The sequence below is a fragment of the Malus sylvestris genome, chromosome 10, assembly GCF_916048215.2.
Source record: "Malus sylvestris chromosome 10, drMalSylv7.2, whole genome shotgun sequence".
NCBI lineage: Eukaryota > Viridiplantae > Streptophyta > Magnoliopsida > Rosales > Rosaceae > Malus > Malus sylvestris.
Window position 1 is genome coordinate 38,045,930 of NC_062269.1, and position 12,852 is coordinate 38,058,781.

At 36.3% G+C, this 12,852-nt stretch overlaps 1 long non-coding RNA gene across 1 annotated transcript; it reads right to left on the reverse strand.

Moving 5' to 3' along the window:
* Positions 1-7,241: 7,241 nt before the first annotated feature.
* Positions 7,242-11,002, reverse strand: LOC126586748 (uncharacterized). The gene is made up of 3 exons (XR_007610891.1): positions 10,126-11,002; positions 8,579-8,826; positions 7,242-7,717 (listed from the first exon to the last, which is right to left on the reverse strand). It is a non-coding gene; the product is annotated as an uncharacterized LOC126586748 (long non-coding RNA).
* Positions 11,003-12,852: the final 1,850 nt, after the last annotated feature.

A 12,852-nucleotide genomic window follows, 5' to 3' on the forward strand; every position in this document is an offset into this window, starting at 1 on the left:
TTGAGTAGTCCACATGTGACACGAATAATACCATACAGTTGCAAACTTGGATCCTGTATACCGTAAATATTGCCTGCAGTACCGTGCAGATGAATTCAACTCCTAGGTCCTTTGTAGTGAGACAGACATGAAGAAAAGCCTTAATCTAAAATGTTGCTATATGTCTCTCAATTTTGGAGTTGATTTTCTCTTCGATCTCATTGTAGTCGTAAACCCTAAGCAACGGTCTGTCAAACCCTAAAGGTTGGTATGTGCTTGTGTCGAAAAAGCAGTAGCATTTGCTACTTCAATTCGACACGGTTTACATGTTCGGAATAGCTAGGCATATCCATAACTACAAGAATTGTCAGGTGCTGAGGATCATTCCTCTACTAAATCCCAACTTCAGGAAGCATGTTCGAGCCTAGTAATTCAAACCCATCCAGCATGGTCCATCACTAATATCACTAATATATTAAGTATAAAAACTCTTATATATTAATTGTATATTATTTTGTTATATGACCGATTTTCGAACAAGAGAAACCTTAAGAAAGAGAAAAAATGGATATTCGTTTTTTTTTCTTCACATTCTCTATATTGTACGAACATTATCTTCTTCTATATATTGTACTATTTGTTTTTTTTCTTTAGGTAAAAGCAAAATGTTTGCTCTGATGTTTGTTGAATGATCATTTGGATGTGTTGGGCTTTCCAACGATGGACATGCACATATGTTGGACCACTGCCTTACAATACTATATGGCAGACAAAGAAATGCGTCTCACTCTCTCTCTCTCTCTCTCTCTCTCTCTGTCTCTCATACATACATCATTCTATAAAAGAAATTCATTTATTCACATACATAAGGAATTTGTCTACGTGTAGTGTGCGTAATTAGTTGATTAGTAAATATGATACAAAAAACATGTAATCCTCATAAATAGAAGTATAGTGAGCATGCATTCCTCATAAGTAGAAGTATAGTGATAAAATTTGAAAATTAAACGCTACCTCATTAATCTCTGTACAGTTTGCAACTTAATCTCAAATTTTCATCGGGAAGGACGCTCTTAATCTCAAATTTTCATCGGGAATGACGCACCTTTGGTGTACCAATTATCGTGCCCACGGTAAAAGCTAGGTAGCCAAGTGCAGAGCAGATAACTGCTGAAAGCATCTAAGTAATAAGCCCACCCCAAGATGAGTGCTCTCTTATTCCTACTTCCCCAGAACCTCCGGTAGCACAGCCAAGACAACGATGGGTTTTCTGCCCCTGCGGGTTGGAGCGACACAAGTTTTGAGAATTCAAATGAAATAATTGTTTATGCATTGCAAATAAGGGAGTAAAGTTGGTGCCACTCAAATTATTGTTCTTTGAGCATACATATACCTGAAGCGCTCGAGTATAAATACCATGGTTTTTGGCTATTAAAAATCAATAGCATAAATTAATTTCCTTGTGACTATAAATTCCATGGTTATTGATCATAAAAATCCACAGCATTTTAATGCACTGCAGGTGAATTACCGAGCAGCCTCCTCTTGGCAAACTACCTATATCTTCTACATAAGAATTGAGAAACGCTGTCTGCCAAAGGAGATCTGCTCAGCAATTCTACTGCAGTTTCTATTTTGCATGAACATACCGTACTCCTAATGTGCTTATACATGAACAGAAACAAGATACGATTATTAACGCCGTTACTTGACTTTGAATTCGTTCTACTTGGTTTATGTAGCATATATTTCATATTTATGCTGTAAAGTTAATCTCTTCTTAATTTCCAATCTATACACATTCATTATGTGTGCTAATGGCTACTTGTACATATGATTACAGGTAGTTTGCCACAGGCTGCTGGATCATTGCAGATTGGCTCCTCAAGGTGAATCTGAATTTGAACATCAGTGAAGAAAGTTGAGGTTTCACCATAAAATCAATTGTCAATATAATGAGTAGCAACTTTTTATAAACACATGCAAGATCCCTTAACTCCCCGATATTGGATTCACACTCTGAAACAGTTAGGATTGTTTGGTTTGGCCGTGAAATACATGTATTTTTTAAGTAATAGCTCCTTACAGAGTAGCAAATCAATATACATTGACAAGTTCTACTAATGGGATACTACTCTGAATTTATGTACAATAGCTCAATGAATATTCAAACACATGGATACGCAATAAAATTTGGAGAGAACAAATCATTTGCACTGCGGCCTGTTGACCAATTAAGTGCTACATCTCAAGGGACTTTTGTTCATCGATGTTCTTCAACTAATATGATATTCATACAAATTTGTTGTAATAAAATTTATATTTGACAGAAGAGAATTTGTGGCATCATTCTTAAGACATGTAATATTTGAACTCGTTTGGAGTTCAATTCAAAGCAACTGATGAACAAAAAATAAGCACCATGCTATTATGCCTACTACTGTTGACATGCAGATCCTTTAAACTGTTTTAAGCTTTAGCTTTAGTTTTCTAAGCTTATTTAAGTTGAGTTTGTCTGTACGGATGTAAACTTTTCAACTTGTTCTTCTAGGGTTTCCTCTTCTTTGTCTTCTAATGTTAGCTTAAGTTGAGTTTGTCCGTAAGGATGTAAATTATCAACTTGTTCATCTAGGGTTTCCTCTGCTTTGTCTTCTTCTCGGCACTAAGAGGGTATGGACCATCAATCTGGCACACATACTATTTCTTGTATAGAAATTCATACGTGTACGGACATGCATGTTACACAAATGGAGGTGTGATATCTTAATACATACCGAAAATTCTACAGTGCTCCAGAATATAGGATATTTCTAAACTTAATAACAGTTAGCTACTTAGCTATTGATTTTTATATTTTTGATCAAAAATCTAACGGTTAAAAAGCTCGGAGTTTCCTGTACTCTGGACCACCGTAGAAAATCCTTAATGCATACATCATTCATGCCCGAGTGATCAATATCCATTATGCTAATATGTGCGTCCTTGCTCGAGTTTCTGCACACAAATATAACTTTCGGGTCCATCTGCTGGCTGCTGATGACAGCCATGAGAACTGAGATTGCAACTTTACACGTACCTGAAAGATAAAGATTTTGGAGAAGATGCCTATGGAATATGGATCTTCCATAACGAAGCATCCACAAAAAATCTGTTCTCTTTCTCTTTTTTCATCTTTTCCCCATTTTCTCGATAACCCTATCAAGCATTGTTAATTTGATTCTATTGTGTGAAAGCTATATGTGACGTTTCAGGTTGAGGTAGGGACATGATAATTATATGCATTGATACAAAATTAAAACCCTTGTAATAAATTGTTGACTAAATTGATGTGATATATAGCATATGGTTTTATGGCATGACGGAATACAAGTGTCAGAAACCCTAGTAATCTAAATTCTGGGTAAGGTGATGGGTACTAGCTAGGTTAGAAGTCCAAGGATCAAAACTGTCATTTGTAACACAAGAAAAAATTTGGATCAATAACCTGTAATATATATAATTTGCGAAACAGAATCCTTTTCAATGTAAATTAAGAGGAATTAGTACTTATGAAATCAAGTGATGAAAAGCGTTCCAAGTCACTCAAGGGTCAAGAGTCAAGAGAAGAAAGCATTGTTCTATTGTATACGCTCATCTTGGACAGTATAAATTGTACTGGTCTCCATGGCATCATTCCGCAGAACTGAATGAAGATCAGCTGGCTGCAGTTGCATTACATGGCTGTTCTCCATTGGCAGGCAGCAATTATGAGATGCATGTGTTGGCTTCATGCATTCCTGCCAAAGGATATTTGCCCAGCAATTCTCCTGCCGCTTTGTTTCACACAAAAATTCTGTTGTTAATAATTTGCTTGGATATAGTTGTTTTGATTTGTAGAGTCATTCAATTTTCTATTACAAAAATGGCAAAATCAATTAGTCTATATGTGTATGGAGTAACAAACTTTTAGAGTAAATAAGATAGTTATTAGATGTTTCACAAGATCATAAAAATACTAAAGATAGTTATTAGCAAGGAAGATGAGTATGGACAAATAAAAAATATACTATAGCTTGTGACATGCCATTGAAAATTGAGGGTAAATTTAGCAGTTTATGATTAAGGATAAAAAAATCCACACATGCGCACAAATGGAACGTTGTAGGGTTTTATATACAAGTGGTATCGAGAGAGGCCGAATTCTAACTCAAGACTTTGGGTGCAAAGTGCAAAAGAAAATGCTTTTAACTAATTGAACTAAAAACCTCTTGCAATATATACTTGTAGGTAACTTTATCGTTAATTTATTTTAAACTTTGAATACTCGAGTCATGCCATTGCACTTTTGGGGAAAATTAGGCACACAAAAATTTCGTCAGATTTCAATAAATAAATACAATAAAAATAAAAAGGATGAATATATTGGATTTTGATGCTTTATTGATCAATGAGAGTAGTGACCATGCTTATAGAAAAATTGGGTGATATACCTTATTGTCAAACATCAATAATAACACCAATAGAACACTCAGATCACCAATAGAACAATCTGATCACCAAATTGTGGCGATATTGTTCTATAGATTTTGGCCACAATCATATGTTGTCTTCATAAACACAAACAGAGACAATTGCAAATCATGTAACTAGTGGGTGCTTTTCTTGTAGTGATTGAGGTGAACCCCTTTAAAATATATACATCACAAGCACTTAGGCTAGAAGGAATAGGATTGTTTAAAGAGTATGTAAATTACAAGTTTTGTGGAAGAAGAAATTCTAATTAGGTTTGTATTCTATCACAGAAACGAATGTGGATTAGTAGCCCACTTAGAAACCAAAGTGGATTAGCTAGTTTTCATACAACTGTGGCAAAACTATACATAGGGAAAATAACAGAAAGTGGAGAAGGAAATTAATCCTCTGAAAGTTCAAAACTGTTCACAATTTCTTGAGTAAAGTTTCATCTATAAATATTGAAACCAAAAAATTCCTTCTTTCTTTAAACCTTAGGCTTTCAGAGCACCACAATGTATACAAACTATCAAAGACTTAACTATGTCAATGCTAGATTAGTGGTACTTCTCTTTCATCCGTTGTGTTTGTTGCCTTGAATCATCTGGTAATCACTTTTCAAACGTTTGTATCAAGATCATCTGAAAGCACTAGCTTTCCAAGAATCAAGACTAGTTGGGGTTCTTGAGCTCTGCACAAAATTTAGTACAAATCAAACTGCAAATTTGCAGTTATCAATCTGTATCAGGCTTTCATCCGCATTGTTGTGACATGGTAATGTAGATGAGTTTCTCAAGTTGAAGTTGAAAAACGTAATTAAGGCATATCTGTCTTTCACACAATCTAATCTCCACCTCTGCGCTTCAATGGCACGAATATGTATATTTTTCTCGGAGTATTATTCATTTACTAGTACTTTTGTTGCCAAAACAATCATCATCTTCATACCAAAGCAATAAAATATTAATTAACAGCAACAGTGAGCAACAAATAAAGATAAAAAAAAACATGTGCTAGCTAGGTTACTGTATTTGAAACCGATAGATGGAAGTGCATGAATACCAAGTGGTGCGGACACACACACACATATTTGGATATTCATTGGTAGAGTTATTGAATTGCAGGGCAATTCTCCTTTGGCAGAAAGCATATCCAGTGGTAGTACTCAAGAGTAAATGCACCAGAATCATTTCTGCCAAAGGAGATTTGCACTGTTATTCATCCCTACCCTCAGCACAGTCCTTTAATTCATTGTGCACCTTGCATATGCATGCATATGTACTTGTTAAGGTGAGTTGCTGCAGGAAGTTGAATTGCTTGCCATGGTTTTTATTAGGGCATGAATCGTGTGATTCGCACATTAGACATGGATATTCTGGGGAGATCGATCAGTATATCCGAGGCATCATTCTCTACTGAGTCTTTCTTCTTGCTATATAATGCTATCATGGTCCCCTCCCCTCCCCCTTCCCTTAACAAAGCTGTTGTGTAATTTCTTCCCGTACATATGTACACAAACATTATATATGTTTAATTCAAATATCTATTCACATTATGTTTGCAGTCATCTGTCTTGATTAACTAATATTGTCCAGTCCTCTTGCTTCTGCCTAAATTATATTGAGAATGAGTCCCACATTGATGGGATGAATGACCTTAAATGGGCTTATAAGAGGTTTGGCTATTCCCTATATTGCTAATTGGTTTTATGGTGGAACCTCAACTTTCTTCATGTCTACTAATTAATAAAGCATTCATTGTCAACCAAAACTCTATGAAATTACCAGTTTAACCTTCTTGGACAATATCTCTACTAATTAATAAAACACTCATTGTCAACCAAAACCCTATGAAATTACCAGTTTAACCTTCTAATTAAAACAGAACATGAATAAGAAATATGGGGCAGAAATATAATTTCACACAACCAAATTTTGCTGTTTTTTATATTTAAACTTTACCTGCATGTAATCCTAACATATCTCTAATTATAAAAATAAAAAAAATTAAAAAAAAAACTTCCTACTCCCAGGTTCTCTATCACTCCCTTCCTCTCTTCTTCTATTTCAAAAACAAAAATAAAAAATTTTCTCGGACACACTGTGTGTGCCCATATGCTAGTGTCAATAACAGAAAGAAAACAACAAAATCAGAAATAGGTACAAATGAAAATTTATCGGATATGCTGAAGTAAACAGTCGCATATGCTGCGTGCGGGTCAATATATATTCCTCCTGGAGCTAGCAATAGGTTCCCTTTCTCCATCATGTGATCGTGGTCCAAACCCAAAATATCCTCTCCCGTCCATCTCAATATTTTTGGCCATCTTTGCACTTTGAGGTCTGGTTATCAGTCTCTCCTTTAGTTCATATGCATGTTACATCCTTCATTACGGAAGCAGTAACGCACATTTGGATCTTCCTCCATGAGTCCTTTCGAGTTTTCTTGTTTGACCTTTTTGTTTCCTTCTTTTAATTCGTATGCGAAACAAGTAATCAAGCATATTAGGACAGCGTGTATGAATACTCTGTTTCTATGGGTCAGACTTTCTGTTGTCAATGAACAATTCTCCAAATTAATCCTCACTTGTGGCGATATTCAAATCAAACAATGCAAATAGGAAAGAGTTAGGAGTCTAACTAAATTACTGAAACTACATACACATATCCGTAAATACACACATACAACACACACACATGTATCCACTACTAGAATTTTGGCTAAAGAACATCCTTTTTGTTGGTGTCTATTATAAAGAATGGGCACTGACATTGGTGACAAACCTCAATTGCCACCATACAACCACTAAATAGAAGTCTATTATTACAATCACCACCAATTAGATAACGGTGGCACAATGAATAGTTACACCTTTGAAATATTATTATACATCGGTGGCCATGTTGTAATATGTTTTTTTTTTAAAAGGACCCATTAATCTGGGCACCCAAATATATATATATATATATATATATATATATATATATATATATATATTAATAGACTACACAAAATTGCATGTTTGCTGTAGTCTTCCATAACTAGTCACATATTCCTAAAATCAGGGCTAAAAACAATGAGCTATACTACAAAACATGAAACTATCCATCAGAAGTACAAACAGGCAACAAATTGGAAGGAAATTGCCACATAAAAGACTTCACAGTTTCTTGAACACCTCCAAACTTGTTTTTTAAGAGTGACATGCTCCCCGTAATGTTTGAGCCTCAGTAATTGCTATCTCTACCTGCAAACACATACGCACATGGATCAAATGACTAAAATATACAAAAAAGTATGCCTTTACAGTTTTATTGTTTCCTACAACCTGCATAAAAAGCATATACTTGCGAGTATGATTCTCTATAATTTTCCACACGAAAAAAACAGGTTAAGACAAGTGTGTAAATCATTTCTCTTTTTGAAATTGTGAGAAGCTAGAGGCAGGACTAAAGTAGAAGTTGGTACTGCAACATAATTGAGTTGGCGAATTAAAAAGTTAACTAGTTAGATATGTAAATTAACACCGAAGTCTTAAAATGCGTACATAATACATATGCATACAGAAGCCCTTTATCTTATATGATCGATAGTAATAATTAGCATGTAAATGTGATGATCAAAGGAGAGTAGATGTGCAATCCATGGAGAAGGGATTGCAGATTGCATTGTCCATACAGAAGTGGGGATAGTGATGGTGTTGATGAAGAGTTGGGTCCATCAAAACAAATTGCATGTCTTCTGAAGGTTTCCAATGGCGTTTCCTTTGGTTGATGAACCAATTATTTATCTGTTTAAGTTCCAAACCAGTTGATTCTGCCAGTGCTAGCTTCTGAGCCTCCTGCATTTAATAAACAAGGTCCCCTTATAATATATTGCGCTACCACAACAAGAAACCCAATATTCGTGGTATAATGTTTGCTTATGTTGTTAGAATCAATATGAACTAAGACAACAATCAACATGATGTATGTCTACGTTTGATTATGTTGTTAGACTGGATAGGAACTACAACAAAAATCCACATAATTAATGTTCCGGATTTGCAGTACATTTAGAATGTAAGGATCTAAATGAACAAGGATATAGATGAGTATGAAAAATATACCAATGGATAGGGCGACTTGTAATGTCTGCACCACCAGTCAAGCAACTGATGCCATGCTTCCTTTGGCAATTTTCCATTCTTTTTCTTCTTCATAAACTCCTGCTTCAGAGTGCCCAAATATCCACTGCATTTGTGCGAAAGCTGAACTTTGAGTTCTTTATCTTCAGCTTGAGGATCTATGTCATTGATCGCATTAGCCTCTTCTGGAGATCTATCTAGTCCAACAAAATTGCCACCACTAGTACTAGCTGATCAAGCATGCCACAGGATCAGAGGAGAGGAATGTTATAAGGAAGATAATATATAGCCTAGCCAGGAATATTAGTCAAACTCCATGAACCATTAAAGCTTACAAGTATGTCTGGTGAATCGAGAAGAAACTTCATACATAAACTTCCCAAACAAGTGAAAATGACCAACAGAGATGAAGTTTGGATGACAGTCTATCCTACAGATTTTATATGTATGGAAATGGTGAACGCAGTCAAAGAATACACACTTATTTTCTTCCATTTAGAAGAGAACATTATATTCTTTATTTAGTTGGATTCTTGACAAATGTTTACAGTTTACCTGACAAATAATCACTTGATGATGACACTTAATTTTTCTCTATCTCCTTCTTCATATATGGGATTTGAACCACATGTAATATCTTCACCTTGTGCAATTAGTACTTAAGAGGTACTCAGTGCCTACACCTATTTAATTAACTGTTTGATTTGATCCTATGGCTTAAACTAAGTGACTGATGAAATCCAACGGTCACATGTGTCCACATATAGTGCATGTATTAACTAGGAAAAAATCACAACTTTTATAATATCTGTCATTAGTTACAAGTCTCAAGATCTCAATATATATTTAGATTTCCCATATTCTAGACAACTAAAGCAAGAAGAGAATCAAAGGTCACAGACATATCTACGGAGTCTCAGATACACGTATATACGAGTAAGATCTCTAGCTTCAAGAGAAAAGTTTCCCTAACTACAAACTAATCGTATGGATTTTCTTTCAATATTTTTTCAAAAGAAGTTAAGCACAGCAGGAAGCTACCAAAGGTATGGTCTTCATAATAGCCAGGTTCATCTAACAATCATGCCCTTGTGCAACGGAGTCATATTTCCAAATCGAAAGCTAAAACCTTGAGGTCCCTCATGAACATTTAATGCAGCTCCCACACAGTGCCCAGTTCCTACCACAATTAAAGACAAAAGTACAAATAACCGAGGGGTATGAACTCTGTCTCTCTCAGGTTTTCAACACTTAAACAATTAGAGGACATAATTAAGTATAAATTTAACTGAGATCAGCTCAAATACCTCCATGCTTATCATACAACTCTACAGCTAGCTAATAAAAATACAGACAATCCAAGTTTGAAATTCCAGTTGATCGATCACAAGGCATCAAAGGTCAAAAACAAACCCCTTAACCATCTAAACCCTTTTGCCTCCAAAAATCCCTAAACTACAAATTTTACACGATTTGCTCCAAAGTGATAATAAAATACTGTGGAATTAGGAAAAATATAAAACAACTACCTCCTTATACAATTGATCTGAGGAACAGTGAAGACGATGGTGCTTCCTCAGAATCTCAGATCCGATCTCAGACTTCACCGAATCGACGAGTTTGAACTCCTGCAGCATCTTCAACTCCATCTGAAGCTTGTCTTGCTCTTGGCCCTTTGTTTGGAGCTCTTTCTTCTTGATCTTCAAGGTCTCTTCCTTCTTCAGGAGCTTCTCGGTTTCTCCTTCTAAAGCCTCGTTGCCTGAAGCTTCTCTTGCATTTCTTCAAGTTCTTTCTCGAACGACAGACAGTTGGGATCTGAGCGTGAGATGCAAAGAGAGGGAGAGACGGATCGATTGAGACAGAGAGAGATGCGGAGGCGTTGGTGTTTCTCAAATCTGATGCACGGGTATTGTTGGTGTTTTTCCAAGAAAAAAAGGAAAGAAAATCTCAGATCTGAGAGAAGTGAGAGAGGTAAAGAGAGATGCATAGATTTTGTTTGGTTGAGAAAGAGAGAATTTGGGTAGAGAGAGACAGAGGGAGGGGTTCAGGGGAGGGAGAGGGATAGGGAGGAGGCGAGGACTTGAGCTCAAGAAGACTGAAAAAGAAATTAAAAAAACAGGTTCCAAAGTTGAAAAAACATGTAAAATAACTTAGGTGTCAGCTAAATCTCAGTTTACCACCCTCAAATTTTGTGGTTTTAACATTTAGTATATGAAATTTTTTTAATCTCAGAATCATACCTAAAGTGTTAAATTTAAAACTTTATCTTACATCTATTAATCTGACTGTTAAATCTGTCGTTAACTGATAATGTGACATCTATGTAGATAATGATTGGTCGCCCCCTGTCATTAAAGATTCACGTGAAAATTAAAAATTCAAAAAAATAATTATGTAAAAGAAAGAAACAAAAAAACTCATATCCCCCGTCTCCCCCATAATCCCCATCCATGCCCACTCTCCCACCCCCTATCACCCACCCCTTCCCCCATCCCCTTATCACCCACCCCTTCCCCCATCCCTTTATCACCCGCAACCACTTCCCTCCCCACTTAACAAAACAGGGGGCTGATGGAGACGAAAATTCAGTCGTTGTCACTCAAATTCGACGAAAGGGTCTCCATTGAATCGAAGCTCAATGGGTTTAATGGGTTCAGGGGAGTCTTGTACGCAATGAGGAACGTGAGCTCACTGCTGCTAATGATCCTACTATACGGGCTGGTGTTCTGTTGGCCGGAGGAGGAGTCGTTCATGGTATTGACGGTGAAGCTGCAGAGTGGGTTGTGGCGGAAATCAGGCAGATCAGGAAGAGGTCGGGGGTTCTGATGTGGGAGTTCAGAAGGTCAAAGGCGGCAATGGAGGAGTTGAGGGGGGATCTGGATAGGAGGGGACCATAGGTGGTGGAGTGGGAGGAGGAGGGCAAGCTCAGGTGGGATGGAGGCGCTGTGAGAAGGGAAGTGGTTGCGGGTGATGGGGGGTGGGAAGGTAGGCGCGGGTGGGGATTTTTTTTTTTATTATGAACTTTTCTTTAAATAATTATTTTTTGAATTTTTTATTTTCACATGGATCCTTAATGACACGTGGCATCCAATTATTGTTCACATAGGTGCCACATCATCAATTAACGGAAGAGTCAAACTAACGGATGTATGAGACTGTCCTAAAATTAACACTTTAGTATGATTCTTGAACGAAAAAAATTTCTTGTACCAAATGTTGAACACCACAAAACTTGAAGGTAGTAAATTGAGATTTATCGCAAAAATTTTATAGTTTGACACTAATGAGTGGTGTTTACACAGGTTAAAGCCACCATAATCGGTGTCAGGCAAGTTAAAGACACCAAATTTTGACAACAGTGACAGTCCAATTTACAAGGCCACCGATGAAGAACGGTATTCTCAAAACGTTGTCCTGTAGCACATTTTCTAGTAGTGATATTTTCTTATTATTCAAACATTTGTGAATATTATCTAGTATACTGGGAATTAAAGGCAAACTATAAGGTTGTGGTGACGATGGAATAAAGGCTACAGGATCACATATTCTCTTCGCCGCACTATTCAACGAACTTATCTAACTAGCTAGTAAATTGGCGATATTCAAATCAAACAATGCAAATAGGAAAGAGTTCGGAGTCTGATTAAATTACTGAAACTACATACATATATCCATATATACACACATACACATATCCACACACACATACACATACATATACCCACACACACACACACACACACATATGTATCTTTTCTTATTATTCAAACGTGTGTGCATATTAGCTAGTATACTGGGAATTAAAGGCAAACTATAAGGTTGTGGTGGCGATGGAATAAAAGCTACAGTACCACATATTCTCTTCACTGTACTGTTCAACAAACTTATCTAACTGGCTAGAAAATTGGATATGCTCAGAATATGCTATTATGCATGGCCGGTTCCAGACTCTCCCTAGTCCATATGATCCAAATCCGTTTATATAATCATATTGAATCCCCAATCTGTTCATCGTCAATCATGTCTTCCCCCTAAAAAAAAAATAGTCAGAGAGAGAGAGAGAGAGAGCGAGCTATTCAGTAGTCAAAGATCATATGGATGCATTACTGGACAATTACTCCTTTGGTAGTGGACTACTTGACTACTACATGCATGTATACTATAGTGATATATATATATATATATATTTGTATGGTTGTATTAATCGTACGTCGTCTGTGCTCACTGCCAAAGGAGATTTGTCCTGCAATTCATCA